General features: G+C 45.6%; 1 protein-coding gene and 2 long non-coding RNA genes across 3 annotated transcripts in view; 2 read left to right on the top strand and 1 right to left on the bottom strand.

The window, feature by feature from the left end:
- Positions 1 to 16,379, top strand: part of LOC144390396 (uncharacterized) — a 265,667-nt gene that overhangs the window by 49,938 nt on the left and 199,350 nt on the right. The gene's annotated exons all lie outside the window — the stretch shown is intronic.
- LOC144390265 (protein NLRC3-like) overlaps positions 1 to 16,379 on the bottom strand; it is a 138,286-nt gene that overhangs the window by 87,391 nt on the left and 34,516 nt on the right. The gene's annotated exons all lie outside the window — the stretch shown is intronic.
- On the top strand, positions 15,644 to 16,340 carry LOC120811304 (uncharacterized). Its single transcript, XR_013454424.1, has 3 exons — positions 15,644 to 15,925; positions 16,009 to 16,126; positions 16,234 to 16,340. It is a non-coding gene; the product is annotated as an uncharacterized LOC120811304 (long non-coding RNA).

The raw sequence follows: 16,379 nt of genomic DNA, 5'->3' as shown, positions 1-16,379 counted from the left end.
TTCTTTATCTTAATAACAAAAATACAAATAAACATTATTTACATACTATAATCCACCATCATCAGTTTCGTTATTTGCATGTACACATTCAAACATTATGCACCACATTCACAATGCATGCAGTCTTTCCTTAGCAGGAAACTACAACTCCCAAAATGCAGTACCCACGTCACATACCAGTCCGTGTTTCATACTTTAAACATATAAGCCAAAGAAAGTAAACACAGCAGCAACATATTAAGGTGACATCAGACAACATGAAGCGTACATTATAAAGGAGACAAGACAACATTGGAAATTGAGAGCTTACCAAGTGGCTGCACACCGGGTTGGAAGTCGTTACCAACTAAGTGAAATGCGCTTTCTTTTCACTCAGTAAACACTGGTCACGTGACCTCACAGCACACTCCTCTCTTAAAGGGACACTACACTATTGCGCTGCTACCTCAAAGTTTCTCCATATGTTACTGGCATTTATATGTATAGCTCTGGCAGGTAAACATTTGATCACACATGTAAATACAAAATAACAAAACGTCATGAATTAAAAACTCCACAGAAAACACAACAGTGGAGAATAGAACATTGCTGTTATCTTGTATAGATCAAGAAGACTCCTGTGAGAACCTCAGTCCGTCCCAGATCGATCATTTTGTTGATTCTGCTACAGGCTCTTTGAGAGTGGCGCTGGATGCTATTGCTCCTATGGAAAGAAGAATAGCAACAAGAAGGAAGTCTGGTCTCCGTAACGCAAGAGCATCTTATTACTCATCATTAATAGAGAAAAATAAAAACAACTCCAGGTTTCTCCTCAGCACTGTAGCCAGACTGACAGAGAGTCACAGCTCTGTCGAGCCGTGTATTCCTTTGGACCTCACTAGTAACGACTTCATGAAGTTCTTCAATGATAAGATTCTGACTATCAAAGAGAAAATTGATGGTCTCCTGCCTTCAACCAGTGCCAACCTGGCTCCGATGTAGGAACCTTGGATGCAGCAGTGGGCCCTGATGCCTGTTTGGATGCCTTCTCTTCCATCAACCCAAATCAACTGACTTCTTTATTTTCAAAGTCTAAATCTTCTACTTGTCTCTTGGATCCGATTCCGACCAAGCTGCTTGAGGAAGTTTTTCCTTTAGTTAGCACATCCTTATTAGATATTATGAATCTGTCTTTGTTGACAGGACATGTACCACAGTCCTTCAAGGTAGCTGTAAACCTCTTCTTAAGAAACCTACTCTTGCTCCAGAGGTGTTGGCTAACTACAGACCTATCTCTAATCTTCCCTTCCTCTCTAAGATCCTTGAGAAATCCGTCGCAAATCAATTATGTGACTTTCTACAAAACAATGCTTTGTTGAGGATTTCCAGTCAGGATTCCGAGTGCATCACAGTACAGAAACAGCACTGGTGAAAATTACGAATGATCTTCTACTTGCATCGGACCAAGGACTCATCTCTTTTCTTGTCTTGCTGGACCTCAGTGCCGCATTTGATACCATAGACCATTGTATCCTGTTGCAGAGACTAGAACATTTGATTGGTATCAAACGAACTGCACTCAGCTGGTTTAAATCCTACTTATCGGACCGATCCCAGTTTGTGCTTGTAAACGGTGAATCCTCAAAGACCACCAATGTTGGTCACGGAGTCCCACAAGGTTCTGTACTTGGACCGATTTTATTTACCCTCTATATGCTTCCTTTGGGCGATCTTATCAGGAAACACCGCATAAACTTCCATTGTTGTGCAGACGATACTCAACTGTATCTGTCGATCAAGCCAGAAGAGACGGACCAGCTAGTTAGACTTCAAGAATGTCTTGGAGACATCAAAACTTGGATGACCGGCAACTTCCTGATGCTAAACTCAGAAAAAACGGAAGTTATCCTGATAGGCCCAGAGCGCCTTCGAAGCCAGCTGTCACGTGATACAGTTTTTATGGATGGAATTGCTCTGGTACCCAGCAGCACCGTCAGGAATCTGGGAGTTCTCTTCGACCAGGATATGACCTTCAACTCGCATATAAAGAAGACTTCAAGGACTGCCTATTTTCATCTACGTAACATATCAAAAATCAGGAACTTCCTGTCTCAAAGTGATGCAGAAAAATTAGTTCATGCGTTTGTCACTTCCAGACTGGACTACTGTAATTCTTTGTTATCAGGCTGCTCTTGTAAATCTCTGAAGCCTCTCCAGTTGATTCAGAATGCTGCAGCACGTGTATTAACAAGAACTAACTTCTCTGCACTGGCTCCCTGTTAAATCATGAATAGATTTTAAGGTACTTCTCCTCACCTACAAGGCACTTGCTGGTGAGGCACCGTCGTATCTTAAAGAGCTTGTAACACCTTGCTGCCCTACAAGGCAGCTGCGCTCCATAGATGCTGGGTTACTTGTTGTTCCTATGGTTTTAAAAAGTTGGCTGGGGGCCAGAGCCTTCATTTATCAAGCTGCTATTTTGTGGACCCAGGTTCCACTTTAAGTCCGGGGGGCAGATTCGGTCAGCTCTTTTAAAGTAAAACTTAAAACGTTCCTCTTTGATTTTGCCTATAGTTAGGGCTGGCTCAGGTTAGTCCGGACCAGCCCTTAGTTAAGCTGCTATAGGCTTAGACTGGCGGGGGACTTCTTAGGACACACCGAGCTCCTCTCCCACGCTCTCGTTCTACCATAATTCACGTTTTATTAATGCACATGACTAATTCAGCTTCTTATTTTACATATTAATCATATTACTGTACTCGTAAACCAATATTACCCTCTCCTTAAGTCTCTGTGCTCTCCCTCCCCACAGGCTTCTGTGGATGGTGGTGGTCCCTGCAGTGGTCCTGCTGTGCGTCTGGTTTACTACTCACAATTACATGAATCATTTCTGTCATATAGTCTCATGTATTATACATTGTTCATTCTGTACACATGACATCATTGTAGTCTGTCCATCCCGGGAGTGGGATCCCTCCTCTGACGTTCTCCCTAAGGTTTCTTCCCTTTTTCCCTCTTGGAAGTTTTTTTCATTTTTTGGGGAGTTTTTCCTGTGCCGATGGTGGGTTTCGGGACAGAGGATGTCGTGTGTGTACAGACTGTAAAGCCCTCTGAGGCTAATTTGTAATTTGCGATTTTGGGCTCTACAATATAAAATGAATTGAATTGAATCGGGTCTCAAACTCCAGCGTCCGGTGCCGCCCGCCGCCAACGGCGAGGAGTGGGCCGACTTTGGCGTACCGTCAGCGCCCCCCTCCCCCCCCCCCCCCCCCTCAACGGCTGTACTGTTTGCCGGTCGGACCGTCAGCTCCGCCGGGTCCATAGCAGGGTAGTCCAAACTGTTTTCCCGAGGGCCACATACCGAAAAATATCCAAAGGACTGGGCCCCTCACTGGATGTGATGTATACTGCCTCACTTCTAATGCACTGATATCGGAAAAATCAATCAAATGCAGGTAAATTATGTTTGATAGTTGAACATGTGTGAAGAAAAACAGCCTCCATCATAGCTCTCCATCAGTAGATTTCATTTTATTTTTGACTGAAAGGTTGGCAGCTCATTCTCTCAGTGAGCCTCAGATTGGTTCTTGTTAGGTTGTAGTTAGAAACCACGAACTGGACGCCGTGAGTGTGTAAATGTAAATGTGTGGACGGAAACAGAAAATAAAAGAAACGTGTGCTGAACAAACCTGCGGTGGTCCTTCCAGAACCCTAAAATCCACACGCGTCACAAATGCATTCGCATGACACGAAAAAGCACAATTTGCCTTTTTCACTTCCTGCGACAGGCAGTCTGCGCTTTTACCTCCGTGCGCCTTGTTTGTACCTCGCCGCGCTTTAACGCGCACATTGAGGAACAAACATGCGTGGGCACAAAAGCGCTGGTCCACGAGGCCCCGAGTGTGCAGCGTTCTGAGCCATGCACCACAACGTGGAAGTCAACACCTTCCCTGTATGTTTGGGTTTCGCCTTTCCAGTCTCCACCACTCAAAGCTCAAAGTGCATGTCAACACCTGCTGCCATTCCAGATGCCACCTGCCCATCAGGAGCAGAAATAATCCCCAACGGGGAAACATTCAGAGTAATCTGGGGGTCCGTATCCTGCCAGAGGACACTGTCCAATATGGACAGCAGGAGCTGAAGATCGGACTGTTAGGGTCTCTATCTGCTTAGCAGTTTTTCCCCGTCTGTGCTTTTGTTTTGTTGTTTTTTTTCTAGTTGTTTTTTGCCACTGATCAGGATCAGGGCGCCTCGTATTTATTTTGTCAGATGTAGCGCACCAGTTTGCATGTTTATGTCCTGCAGTGTCAGACCCACGGAGTACACGTGACTCCTTTTAATCAGACTCTGGTTATGGTGTCGGGCCTCGGGTTTCCACACCGGAACTGCTTTATCCCCTGACAGACGTCGGTGGAGTTTCCCTCCCGACTCCAGTTGAGCCCGAAGAGCACTTTCTGTTCCCCTTTTGACTATTTGCCTTGTTTGTTTTTTTCTTTTTCCCTTCCCAGGTCGTATGGGAAATACAATCATTGGCTACAAATCAAACTGCTGTGCTTGTGCATTTGGGTCGACCTCCTACTCCCCCTAACGTGGACGTAACGGATCGGAGGAGAACACACAGAGAATGAGGAAGGACACCAGGAGAACAGAACGCACTGTAGAGCAAACGCTCATATTTATTTTACCCAGTAAGTATTAGGAAGTCTGTCTGGAGACGAAAATATGTCATTCCAGCAGTAAAATACTTTCACTTCACTTTTCAATTCACTGCTGATGCATTTGGACCTGACAGTGTGTCTCATGTAGGCTGAGCTGCTCTTGACACGTTTAGGTCCCTGGTCCTCATGAAGTTGTTACACCTTTGCCAATTTGTTAAATTGCCTTGCAAATAAATGCTTTGCTATTTGTTAAAATCCAAATCTTTTCACTTCCACCATTTGTTCTTGGCCCGGCTCCTCCGTCACATTTTACAGCCCATTGTGGCCGCGAGTCAAAACGTTTGCCAACCTGCTATAGACCTGTCCTAGGAGGGACATCTAATGGACAACCAAGTACTGCAAGCTAGACCAGTGATTCTTAACCATAGGGCCGCGGCCCAAACTTGGGCCACCAGCGCCCCCTAGAGGGCCGCAAAAAACTTTCAGTTTTGCACCTGTGGGCCGCAAGGGCCGCGGGACTGCGTGCAGCTTTCGACCATGTGGTGGCGGTAATGCATCACTCGGTTGTTTAAAAAGCGCCAATACACAGAGAAGAAGACTGTCTACTTCGCAGCAAAAATGGATACGTTTTTAAAAAGAAAAAATGAAGACGAACGTCCTGCCGATACCCCCACCCAGAAGACAAAGTTTTTGCGGAAATACAATCTCGACTTCATTAAATACGGTTTCGTAAATGGAGGAACAGAGGCAGTGCCAAAAGCCCAGTGTGTGGAGTGTGGGCTAATGCTGTCCAACGAAGCTCTCAAGCCCTCAAAACTACAGCGGCATCTAGAGACCAAGCACCCGATGCTTGTGGGAAAGCCGGTGGAATATTTTAAGAGGAAGGAAATTGGGCTGCAGATGCAGAAAAGGTCTGTCGTGTCACTGACAAACAACTCTAAATGTGCATTGAAAGCCAGCTACCTCGTAGCCAGACGTGTGGCACAGAGTAAGAAAGCATTCACCATAGCGGAGGAGTTGGTTCTGCCTGCCGCTGTTGATATGTGCCGTGAGCTAATCGGAGAGGCCGCTTTTATTTGACAATTTTTTTTGCTTGTTAAACAATAAGTGGATTTGGTTTATTATTGAATACAAATCAAACCGAGAGTGAAGTCAATTAAACCTATACAGTGTTAATATTTAATGGGCCCCGGGCCACTTTGTACTATAAAAATTGGGCCTCAAGGTCGAAAAGGTTAAGAACCCCTGAGCTAGACTATTATGCAGCTGTAGACACAACACAGGGGGTTCCTGGGCCTGAGAAGGGAAGAAAAGGAGTTTAATAAAGCTATTAAATGGGACTAAAACTACTTACATTTTAGTCTAGTTTTCGTCAACGAAAACTAGACAAAAACTAAGAAGGATTAAAATGACTAAATGTGACTAAAGCTAATATGCATTTTTCGTCTAAAGACTAAGACTAAATCAAAAATAGCTTCCAAAATGAACACTGTAACTTCACTTCCTGCCTTGTCCTGTGATTGGCTGCCGTGTCATGATTGTTTCCACCTGTGTCCAATCACCTGCACCTCCCAGTATATTTAAGCCGTGTGCGTCTCGTGTCACGTCATTGATGAATGTTCTGGAAGTTCAAGTCTGAGGCCACATTTACACATATTTACAGTATTCACAGAAACAAATATTTCTGCCCCTCTGTTTTCAAAAAAGTTTCTGTTTATATGAACCCGCATAAATACGTCCCCGGGCGCCATCATAACTACGCCAAACCTGTAGTCGGCAGTGTAACGAGAAGGATAAAGACAAACCAATCAGAATTCTCAAAACCAACAACAAGTCGCATACTGTGACGTTTGACAACCTAAAACTCCGTTGGACCGAGTTCACACGCAAACACAAAATCTGAGTTTTCGAAATCTCCACTTTGGCCTGAGTTTTTAGAAACGATCGTTTTCCGTGATAAAACCTCAGTTTTTGTGTAAATGAAAGGCCCAAACGTTTCCCCATCGTGTAAACGGGGTCTGAGGGTTCCTGGTTCCTGTCTGCATTTTTATCCCTTGGCCTTTTTTTTGATTTGAAGTCTTGACTACCAGTCCTTTAGTTTCCCAAAGCTCTGCGTCTGGGTCCTCCATCGGGGGGGAGACTACTGTACCCGGTTGCGCTCTAAGGGCTTAGATATCGTAGGACTGATCTCAGGACGACACCAGAACCTCTAGACTGTGGAGGTCACCTGAGGTCACAGGTGACTTTGCTGTTATAAAATACTCGACCTGCGCAGCCACGAGACAAAAGATCTGTGGTCCTCCAGGATTCAGAGAACCGTAGTTACTCACGTAACTTTTGTTTCGTATTGATATCATCTTCATTCCAGTTGTTGTGACTTTATCAGAAGAACTGACAGATGTTGAGATTATTTACAACTCGAGTTCCGACCACTATTTAGCTGCTTGTAAGTGATGGGTGGAGATGTTCTTGCCATCCATTGGTCCTTGTAACTCACTGCACACCTGCACATATATTTCAAACACAGAACTGAATCTCAACATTGAAAAAAGCTTCACTGCCACCCAGTGGGGGGAGTGCAAATCTACACTCACAGGTACACCGGGAGTCCCTGGATCTCCACCTGTGCCTCGCTCCCCCTGCAGAGACATACATCAGGATTAGACGTTTGTTTGCACACATGCTGGTTTGTGTGTGTGTGTCATTGAACGTGTGCAGCGATGGTGAATTAGATGTGTGTGTGTGTGTGTGTGTGTGTGTGTGTGTGTGTGTTACACTGTGGAGTCCCATGTCTTCATTCTGTGTGTGTGTGTGTGTGTGTGTGTAGAGAAAAGGTCATGATTACTACTATCAGCCAATAGGAGCGGCCCGGGGAGGGACAGGGGGGGAATTGGCTACTGGTGATCTTTAACCAGCCGGACTTTCCATCTCTTTTCCTGCAGCACTGTCACACAGCGCTCCTTCCTCTGCTCCTGACGCCTCTTTTCAATTACAGCGCGTAAGAAGGAAGCGACGGAGTAACGGAGCTCATCGCTTCCTCTGTGTTGATGCTCAGACGTTTGATGTCTTAATGATGTGAGATGGACTTTATGTAGTATATTTACTGTCAGTCTCTTAATATAAGCTATGATATGACAATAGAAGATCATACGAAGCCATTGAGACCCTTAAGTCCACACAGCTGTAACGGGATTACTGTAATTATGTTTAAACAGGCCGAGTGTCATAATGTGTCTGTTTACAGAGGAGGTATTATTTGATTGTATTGTGTGTGTGTGTGTGTGTGTGTGTGTGTGTGTGTGTGTACTGTACTTGATTTAGTTGTGGTTTAATTAAGACATGATTCTACCTGTTGACCCTGTTCTGTGGAATCGCTGCCCGTGATCTCCTCCCCTGGAAAGGCGTCTTTACCACCATTGGTTTGTTGCCACAACTCCTCCAGTGTTGTGAGTTTGTGTGTTGAACAGTGAAGCGTGAGTGTGAGGTGTAATACCTGGCGTCCTCCAGGGCCCGTCTCTCCTCTCCCCCCCTACAGATACGTTGGATATTAGAAGACGTCCAACTTACAGGAAGTGTCACATCCAAATAGAGGCTGGTGGAGGAGTCCGCTCTGTCAGCCGCATGGGGAGTGACCAGAGACGCACAGGACGCCCGGCGAAGCCACCGATCAGGATCAGGGCGCCTCCTATTTATCAGCTTTCACGCACGGCTTTTGAAGTGAGAAGGACGACCTTCAGCACCATTGAAATGAATCATGTCATCTAAGCAACGTATGAACAAGTACATATCATAGCAGCCATTACTATCTACAGTCCAACATGCAAACGAAGGCTATAAATCATTCATAGTGTCGTCTGTTACCATTCGTTCTAAACCATCCAGGTGTTATTTGAAATGGTGCATGTACCATAATAGAGGACTTTCACCTTGTGACCTTTGAACCCAGACAGTCCCGCGGCACCCGGCAGCCCTGGAAACCCCGACTCCCCTGCCGAGCCCTGTAGAAGTGAGAGTGTAAATCAATGGCTGCCATCGAAGAAACCACAGTGGTGCTGTTCTGCTGTGTTCCTCAAACTGGCCCATTTCACCCCACGTGTCCCACCATCATGTCCAAAGAGGAAGCACATACAGGGGAAAATAACGCTGGAGTTCTTTCCAGGTGTGTCTCTCCTATTGTGTGTAGAAACTTGCCAGCTGCTTCAGGGTCAGGGGTCGCCCTAAAGGTCACCGAGCCAGAAGCGACTTCCAACAGGAACAATCTGTACCCGTCACCAACAGATACAGGAACGCTTCACACTGTTCGTTAGTAAACGTATGTTCTGCAAATGAGTCCAGATAACTTTTTCCATCGAAGCGAGAAGCTAAAAACCCCAAACCCCAAAACCAATCGGTAGCACAGACGACGCTGAATGCAGCTGTACGGCGTTGGGGGGGTTCTAAGCCCATTGTCAATTCATCGCACTGCATGAAAAGTGGGATTTTCGGCAGTATGCGGCACTGTAAATTGTCGTGGAATTTCAGGTTTACGGCAATTTGCGGGCAACGCCGAAAACTGCCGTAAATTGTCAGAAATTGATGTGGGCCTCCCTTGGCAGTTGTCCCCTCTCCTAAATGCCTGATCCTTCTGCAGGCGTAGTGTTCTGAGCTCCGCTGTGAACCAGGTTTGTCGTTGTTGTAACTCACCCTGGTGCATGATGGTACACAGCTGTCCTCACAGAAGCCGATGTAGGAAGTTACAGCCTCTGTGGACTCATCCAGACTGTCAGTAGCTGAAAACATCCCAGTCTGTGAGAGCCTTGTGAATACGTCCATTTCTTTTACTGCATTAAACAATAGAATGATTTCATTCAGGAAACCTTTAGTTTTTGCAGCCGCTGAGATCTCATGAAGAAACGTCACATTTCTTCCTGCGTTTTTACAGATGTTGATATTTCTGCGCTGCACACTGATGATGTCATAGTGACGTTTATTTAATCCATCACAAGCTCGTCCTCTTCTTCTTCTACTCTTCTTCTTCAGCGTCTTTGGGTACCAAGAAAAGTGCTATAAAAAGTAAAGTATTATTATTTCTCATGAACTTTGCTGCCTGATCATTTGATGATCAAAGTAATCAATCACACGCGTCCTGATTAACAGCACAAACTAATCGATTACCAGCAGAAAGGACTCTTGTTCTAATGACTTGTGACTTGTACGTAACGTATATTAATAATCTTTATTCTGATATCAGCTGTAGGTCACATTGTTAAAACTGTTTCCCCCCCAGGACCAAACATGAGGACGCTTTCACCAACAGCACCTTCATTTTATTGTTTTACTACCAAATGTTCATTGTGTGAAGTGAGGAATAATGGAAGAATGAACCAGATCTTTTCTCCAGCTCTCTGATACATGGAGCATATGTCTTAGTTTCTTAGTTAAATATTATATAAGTGATGCATGAAAGGAAAAGGGTGAGAACGTGAACGTTTGAAGCTGTGAAGATTATCTGATGAAGAAAACCTGTAAGATTGTGTCACGTTCCAATTAATGAGAAGCAGCCAATCGTGACGCAGCAAAGTCCCAGCTAGAGGAGGACACGCAAACCCGTGAAGCGTTCCTCGTTGTCTTTAGTTATTAATTATGATTTTCTATGGTTATTAAACCATTAAAGACGTTGTGACTTGTGGTGAAACGGCGCCACCGCGGCCGCTGTCGGTACTGCAGCAGCAGAGCGGCGTCTCCCTGTGAGTTAAAGTCTTTATTAAACCTGTCCAACCTCAACGGACACCACTGTCCTCTGAATAATAAACGTGTCTGTCCTCATCCCTTCATAATGAGCGTCTCTGTCCTCTCCACCAGACCTCCTTGTAGAAACATCTCGTTTTAGCAGCTCCGTTCACCGGAATATGGAGGAGAAACACACAGAAACGGAAGCGAAAAGACTCCGAAGGCTCGTGTTGCTGTAAACGTCTTCCGGATGTAAGTCAGTTCAACGTGAGAGCCGATAAACCGCTACGGTCTCCTGATGAGACAACATGTCCAAAGGGCTCAGAGTGTGATTGTTATCAGACACGTTGGTTCTTCAGGTGATTTCGTGTTGCCGAATAACAGATGAGCTCCGCGTGGTTCACAAAGGCTCTTCTACTTGATGTTAGTGGTGATGTTTGGGCCGGTTAGGCAGCAGCGTTTGTTTAATTCAACCCTTTCTGAACAGAGTTCTGCAGCACACGTCACCGTCAGGCTGAGCGCTTATAAGCAGCTGCTTGGTTTGCCCACGTGGGGGCGCTGTGGCCCACAGAGCCACCGGTTAGTTCTGTGACGTCACATAAGTGCGTTTTAAGTGTTTAAAAGACACTAGAACACAACACACTGAACTAAACCAGAGACGTGTGTGGGACAACGTCCGGTAAGAGGACAACGAGGGAACTCGTGTTGATGTCCAGCAAGGGGACGTTGTCCCTCCAGATGTTAGTCCATCGTGTCCAGAGGCGCTGACGTTCTCAGTGAACTACAAGCAGGAAGTGAACTAATCCCACATGTGCTGCTGCTCGATGACTGAACCCGTTGTTGTGAACAAGAAGAGGCTCTTTAGTCACCAAAGAACAACAGTTACTTCATTATCGTGGCTCCACTGACCTGTGATTGACAGGTGACATCACGTCTCTACCTGAGTTAAGACAATGACGTCACCACAAGGCTCACCGCTACTTGAGCTTATCTGCATGGCCTCAGCGCGCTGCATCGTGCCGCCTTCATTCACGTGTCATTCAACATGATTGACAGCTGTATGAACAGCAGCTGAGGGGCGCGGAGACGTTCCTGCAGCAGGAAGAACGGAGAGAACTCAGAGCACCAGTAAAGGTCTTCAGGGAGCCCCGGTGGTGGAGCTCAGTGGTTCCATTAGCGCCTCGGTCCAGGGGAAGCTTCAGGAGAACGGCTGGTCATGGACGGGTAATAAGCAGCAACAGAAACATACGAGAAGACTGTCCACAGCTGCATCATGAGGGACCTCTGTCCTCGTGTCCCCTGTTGACTGGACGACACGTGGAAGCAGCTGAAGGTCCTGATCTCCACGCTGCTCGTATTAACCTCCCAACGTGGGGCCCTTTCTCAACGATGGGACGCAGAGGACGGACTTGCGTTCTGGGGAGAACAGACTCGGGGGTCCTGACTCACGGGGACAACAGAGGACGCTCATTTCATGGGACAGCAGCTGCCTCGATGACGTCAGCTGCTCTGAAACATTTGAATACGCTTCTTGACTGTCGGGTGTTTAACTATCACGCTTTTGTTTGCTTCTCATTTCAAATAGAAACGCTGTGTGTGACGGAGCAGCAGAGGAAACTAATTCACAGTAAATATAAATATCAGACATGAAAGTGTCTCAATGGAGCAGATCAGAGTTGTTAGAGCCTCGAGGGGCGAAGAGCAAAGAGGAAAAGGGCGGCGTTTACCCTGAACACCCGTCCACAGCAGCACAGAGAGAACGGCCCCCCCTCACCCACTGAGGGACACCGTGCACATCAGGAGCCCAACGACACGACCAACGTCCAACAAACAGGCGTTTAAAAAGGGCGGCAGTGCTACTTTCTGCACGGACGCTTCAGCTTCACCATTGGTGAGATGCTCTGTGTTTCAGTGTGTGTGTGTTACTCAGCTTCATTGTGTTCTATTTGTAGCCGTTTACCTGCTTCATCTTCCTCCGTCTGGATGTAGCGTGTCCTTCAAGACAAACACACAAAGTGAAACTATGTCTTTGTGATGACGGCTTTAAAGCAACATTTAGTGACTTCGATGAAACGTCTCACTGTCTCTTGACTGTAGAACACGAGACATAATCTACACGTCCACAAGGAGACACGTCCTGGCTCGACTGCTTTCTGTCCCGACATGTTTTACTGCTCATCAGTAGCTGAAACATGCCTCTGAAACAGCTAATAGGACGTTTAGATCAGACGGTTTGATTGTCAACGTGTCACTGGCAGTGATTGACAGCTGTGTTGGAGACTCCAGGCTCTGATTGGTGGCTTTCCTTTGGGCGCAGTGAAACGTGCCAAAGGCCATTAGGAGCACTAAGCGCAGGCCGAGCATCCTGATCAGCATCACTTTTGCCTTGTTGACAAGTCGTCTTTTCCTCCTGCAGGAAATCCATATGGAGTGTGTTGGAATGAGTGCGAGCTCCAGTTTTGACAGGAGACGCTCCAACGTTTGAGGCCGGAGGACATGCTGTGGAGAACCATGATGTCCACTTTAGGAAAAAGATATTCATTGACTGCTGTAAAACGTCTCTCTAGCGTGTTGTGGGGGATATTAGCTTATAAAAACAACAACATGTGAAGATAGTTCTTTCAATCTTGTGTCAAATCAAAACTGAATCATTTTGACTGCAAACCCTTGATGCTGCTTTTAATATTACATGTATTTGTAAAGAAAGTTTAATTCAGTAGATATTTAGCTAACTTTTAAATATTTTCCTATGATGAGTTTATTCAGTTATGACATCATAGCATTATTATTATTATTATCTCATCAGAACTTTGATTGGACTCTGCAGTGTTTTTTAAAGGTTGTTAACAGAAAACGCTGATACCAGCTATCTAATGGCAGCTAATGTGCTACTCAGCTAACGGTGATTTACAGCAATGACATACAGTGAAAGTAAAACGGAAGTGACATAGAACTCACGTGAGGGGTTTCCACAGCCATTTGTGAAGAAGACAGAGAGGGACATTGTCTGTCTTCATGTACCACTTGCACACCTCAGGTACCGTTAATCCGATCCGTTCATCCTGCTCCATCAGTTCTGGGGATTCACAACGGTCAACAGGGACGAAATCCAGCCAATCCAAGGACGAAAAGTGGAACCAATCAGACGTGGAGATGCCGGTGACTGGCTCCGCCCCCTTGCTGTCAATAACAACAACAGCGAGCGCGAGCAGAGATTAACCTCGCGAGCGAGGAAGTTCACGTCCACGATGTTTGATTCACGCGCATCAACCGGATTTGCCGCCAAACTCTTTGTCTTGTAGCTCTGGTTTTGCTGAAGCATCAACCAGAAGAGAAAAGGGGCGTGTCTAGAGGAAGCAGGTGAGGAGGCGTGGCCGTTCATCCTGCTCCATTCCTACACAGCTGATCCACATTCCATGATCCACCCCTGCAGTATTTAGAGCCGGGCTGTTCACCTCTCCAGTGGCACCTTGTTAATACTCCTACGTGGTAACGTGGCTCAGTAGCTCTGCTCGTGTTGTCCAGCAAACTCCTGTTCTGTAGTTCTTTCTGTGTGACTTCAGTTCCTCTGTGCACATTCTGCTGTTTACTAGTGACGGCCAGATGAAGCAGTGAAGCTTTATGAAGCTTTATGAAGCAGTGAAGCTTTCCAGCCAATCGTATCGTAAAAAGGTTCATTCATTCAATGCATCTCAAACTCTATGATGACGTCTGCTGTTGAAAACTTGTAGTGCAAATGTATCGAACAGCCCACCAGTATATTTTGGCCCAATCTCTGATTATGAAAAGTTGAACCAATAAATCATCTAATAAACACATGGATTCCTATATGAATAAAACTATTGTTTTCAGGTTTGACTTGTGTCCTTGTTTGTGTATTTCAATTCTCTGTACATTAACAAGAAGTGGAACACACACTTATCTATGTCTTTCTGCACCTTTGTGCATCATATACATACTAATATATACAAACAATATATATATATATATATATATATATATACAAACCTTTACCCGAAGTACAGAAAGCACAAGACCCACCAGAGAGTCACCAAATAGCGCTTAACTACTACCGGACTAGGAGAACACCAAAATAGCCGAGGCTACAATTAGCGTAAACAAAACGCTAATCCTCTCCTCGCCTCCTCTGATTGTGCTTCCTTTCCTCTTGGTCTTTCCTCATTGCTCGAGTCACGCTGACACGCTGCCCGGAGCTTTCGGGCCTTTCGTATCGGGCGAGCAATGGCGCTCTGACGCCGGTGTCAAGTCTCTGACGGCGTCGGACCCTCTTCTTTGGGATGCGCCCTTGGGATGAGGACGTTTTGTCCCAAGAGCTTTCATCGTCATCTACACATGAGGAAAAACAGAAGGGAACATTTGTAGTGAACTAAAGCCACCGGCTGCGTTAAATGGTCTTATTTCATCCTTTCACGGCTCAGACACAAAAGACACCGTAAGAAAAAGGTCCCAACAGCGTGAATCAGAGGTTTATCTCCAGGTACCCACTTCTCCACCTGACAAGTCCAGTAAACCACCAACACCAGTTAATGCAGACGTCTGTCTGGATTCCCCACTTACCTCGAGTCCTTTTAGGGCCACAGAGTCATTGTGGCCTTTTCTCAATGTTCGGCCACTGCAAAAAACCTGTGTGCAGTTCCAAGGCTGCTAACTACCTGACCCGCGAGTGTTCTTAAGCTGTGGAGAACGGAACATGAACACGGAAGTTAGAACACGGAAGGTGGAACGTGGAGAGTCAGTGAGGCCTTCTGGAATATGCAAATGACCATTCAGAGGGAGTTATTTTATGGAGAGGTATAACTTTATTTGCATTGCTCTAAAAAATATGGTTGTACGTTTCATTTGTTTTTAGCTGATGGAGCCATCTGCTTACTTGAATTATGTTTTTGTTTCTTTGTTTGAAAAAACATAGATGGAGGAGCCACAAAATTCAACATGGACCATTTTTTTGGGGCATGAACGTCTTTTTTCACATTTCCAAAGTCCTCATATTATCTGTCAAAGGTCACAGCAGCTATTTATTATATAGCTGCTGTTTACGTGTTTGTTGTATTTATGTTTAACACTAATAATCTATATGTTTCTATATGTTCATATATTACTCAGTTGGTGATGGGGGAAGGCAGAGGCAGGACCCAGACGCAGAGCTTGAAAACAAAAAGACTTTAATAGTCAAAATTAGTGACGTTACCACATGTGCCGACGCCTCGCGCGTGTCGAGTAACTGAGGGGGCGTGTCCTCGCAGCGCGTATCGAGGCTCGCTTCATTTAGGGGAGGAGCCATAAACGATGGCGTCCGAAGCCTCGCTGCCCGGCGGGACCACGTGACGCTTCGGGAAGGGCTTCAGATTTACTTCCATGTATAAACCCCTCAGGCTCCATTCAAGATGTGGGTTGTTGGTGGAGAGTTGGTCAGTTAGAGTTTGGATGGTTCGGATAGTTTATATCGTTTGGAGAGTTTAGAGAGAGATAGTTGAGAGTGAGGAGAGAAGGACAGGTGATAAGATGGAGCCAGCTAGGAAGAGGAGGACTTCCTCTGTGATTAGATCACTCCTAATAAGGTGAGCTGAATCTCACTCTATTTCAGACACATTAGGTTTGCTTATCAAGAACTGTATTTTTCAGTTTCTTATTTGATTCAAAGGTGAGGTGTTTATTGTGCTCCGAGGAGTTTGGGTGCAATAACAGCACCTCCTCCATGCTGAGGCCTCACCGTGCCTTGCATGAGAATAAGGAGGAAACTGGAGCTTCACCCAGCCAAGGTAAGTCATTACAATATTACAAATGCACCAACACAATTATTCACTGTTGTTCATTGTGCAAATAAAGACAGGTAACAGACACTGTATTCATTGTCTTTTAAAACAAGAGCTGGATGAAGCCTCGTCTCCATGACAGCGAAGGACACGCAGCCCTTCAGTATTGTGGATGATTCAGGGCATTTGTGTCCAAACTGGATCCTCATCATGTTCTCCCTACCAGGCAGGTATGTGTGGGTGCATGAAACACATGAGT

Source organism: Gasterosteus aculeatus, chromosome 21 (genome assembly GCF_964276395.1).
Source record: "Gasterosteus aculeatus chromosome 21, fGasAcu3.hap1.1, whole genome shotgun sequence".
NCBI classification, from domain to species: Eukaryota; Metazoa; Chordata; class Actinopteri; order Perciformes; family Gasterosteidae; genus Gasterosteus; species Gasterosteus aculeatus.
The sequence above is the reverse complement of the archived record's forward strand: the minus strand, read 5'-3'. Positions and strand labels throughout refer to the sequence as shown.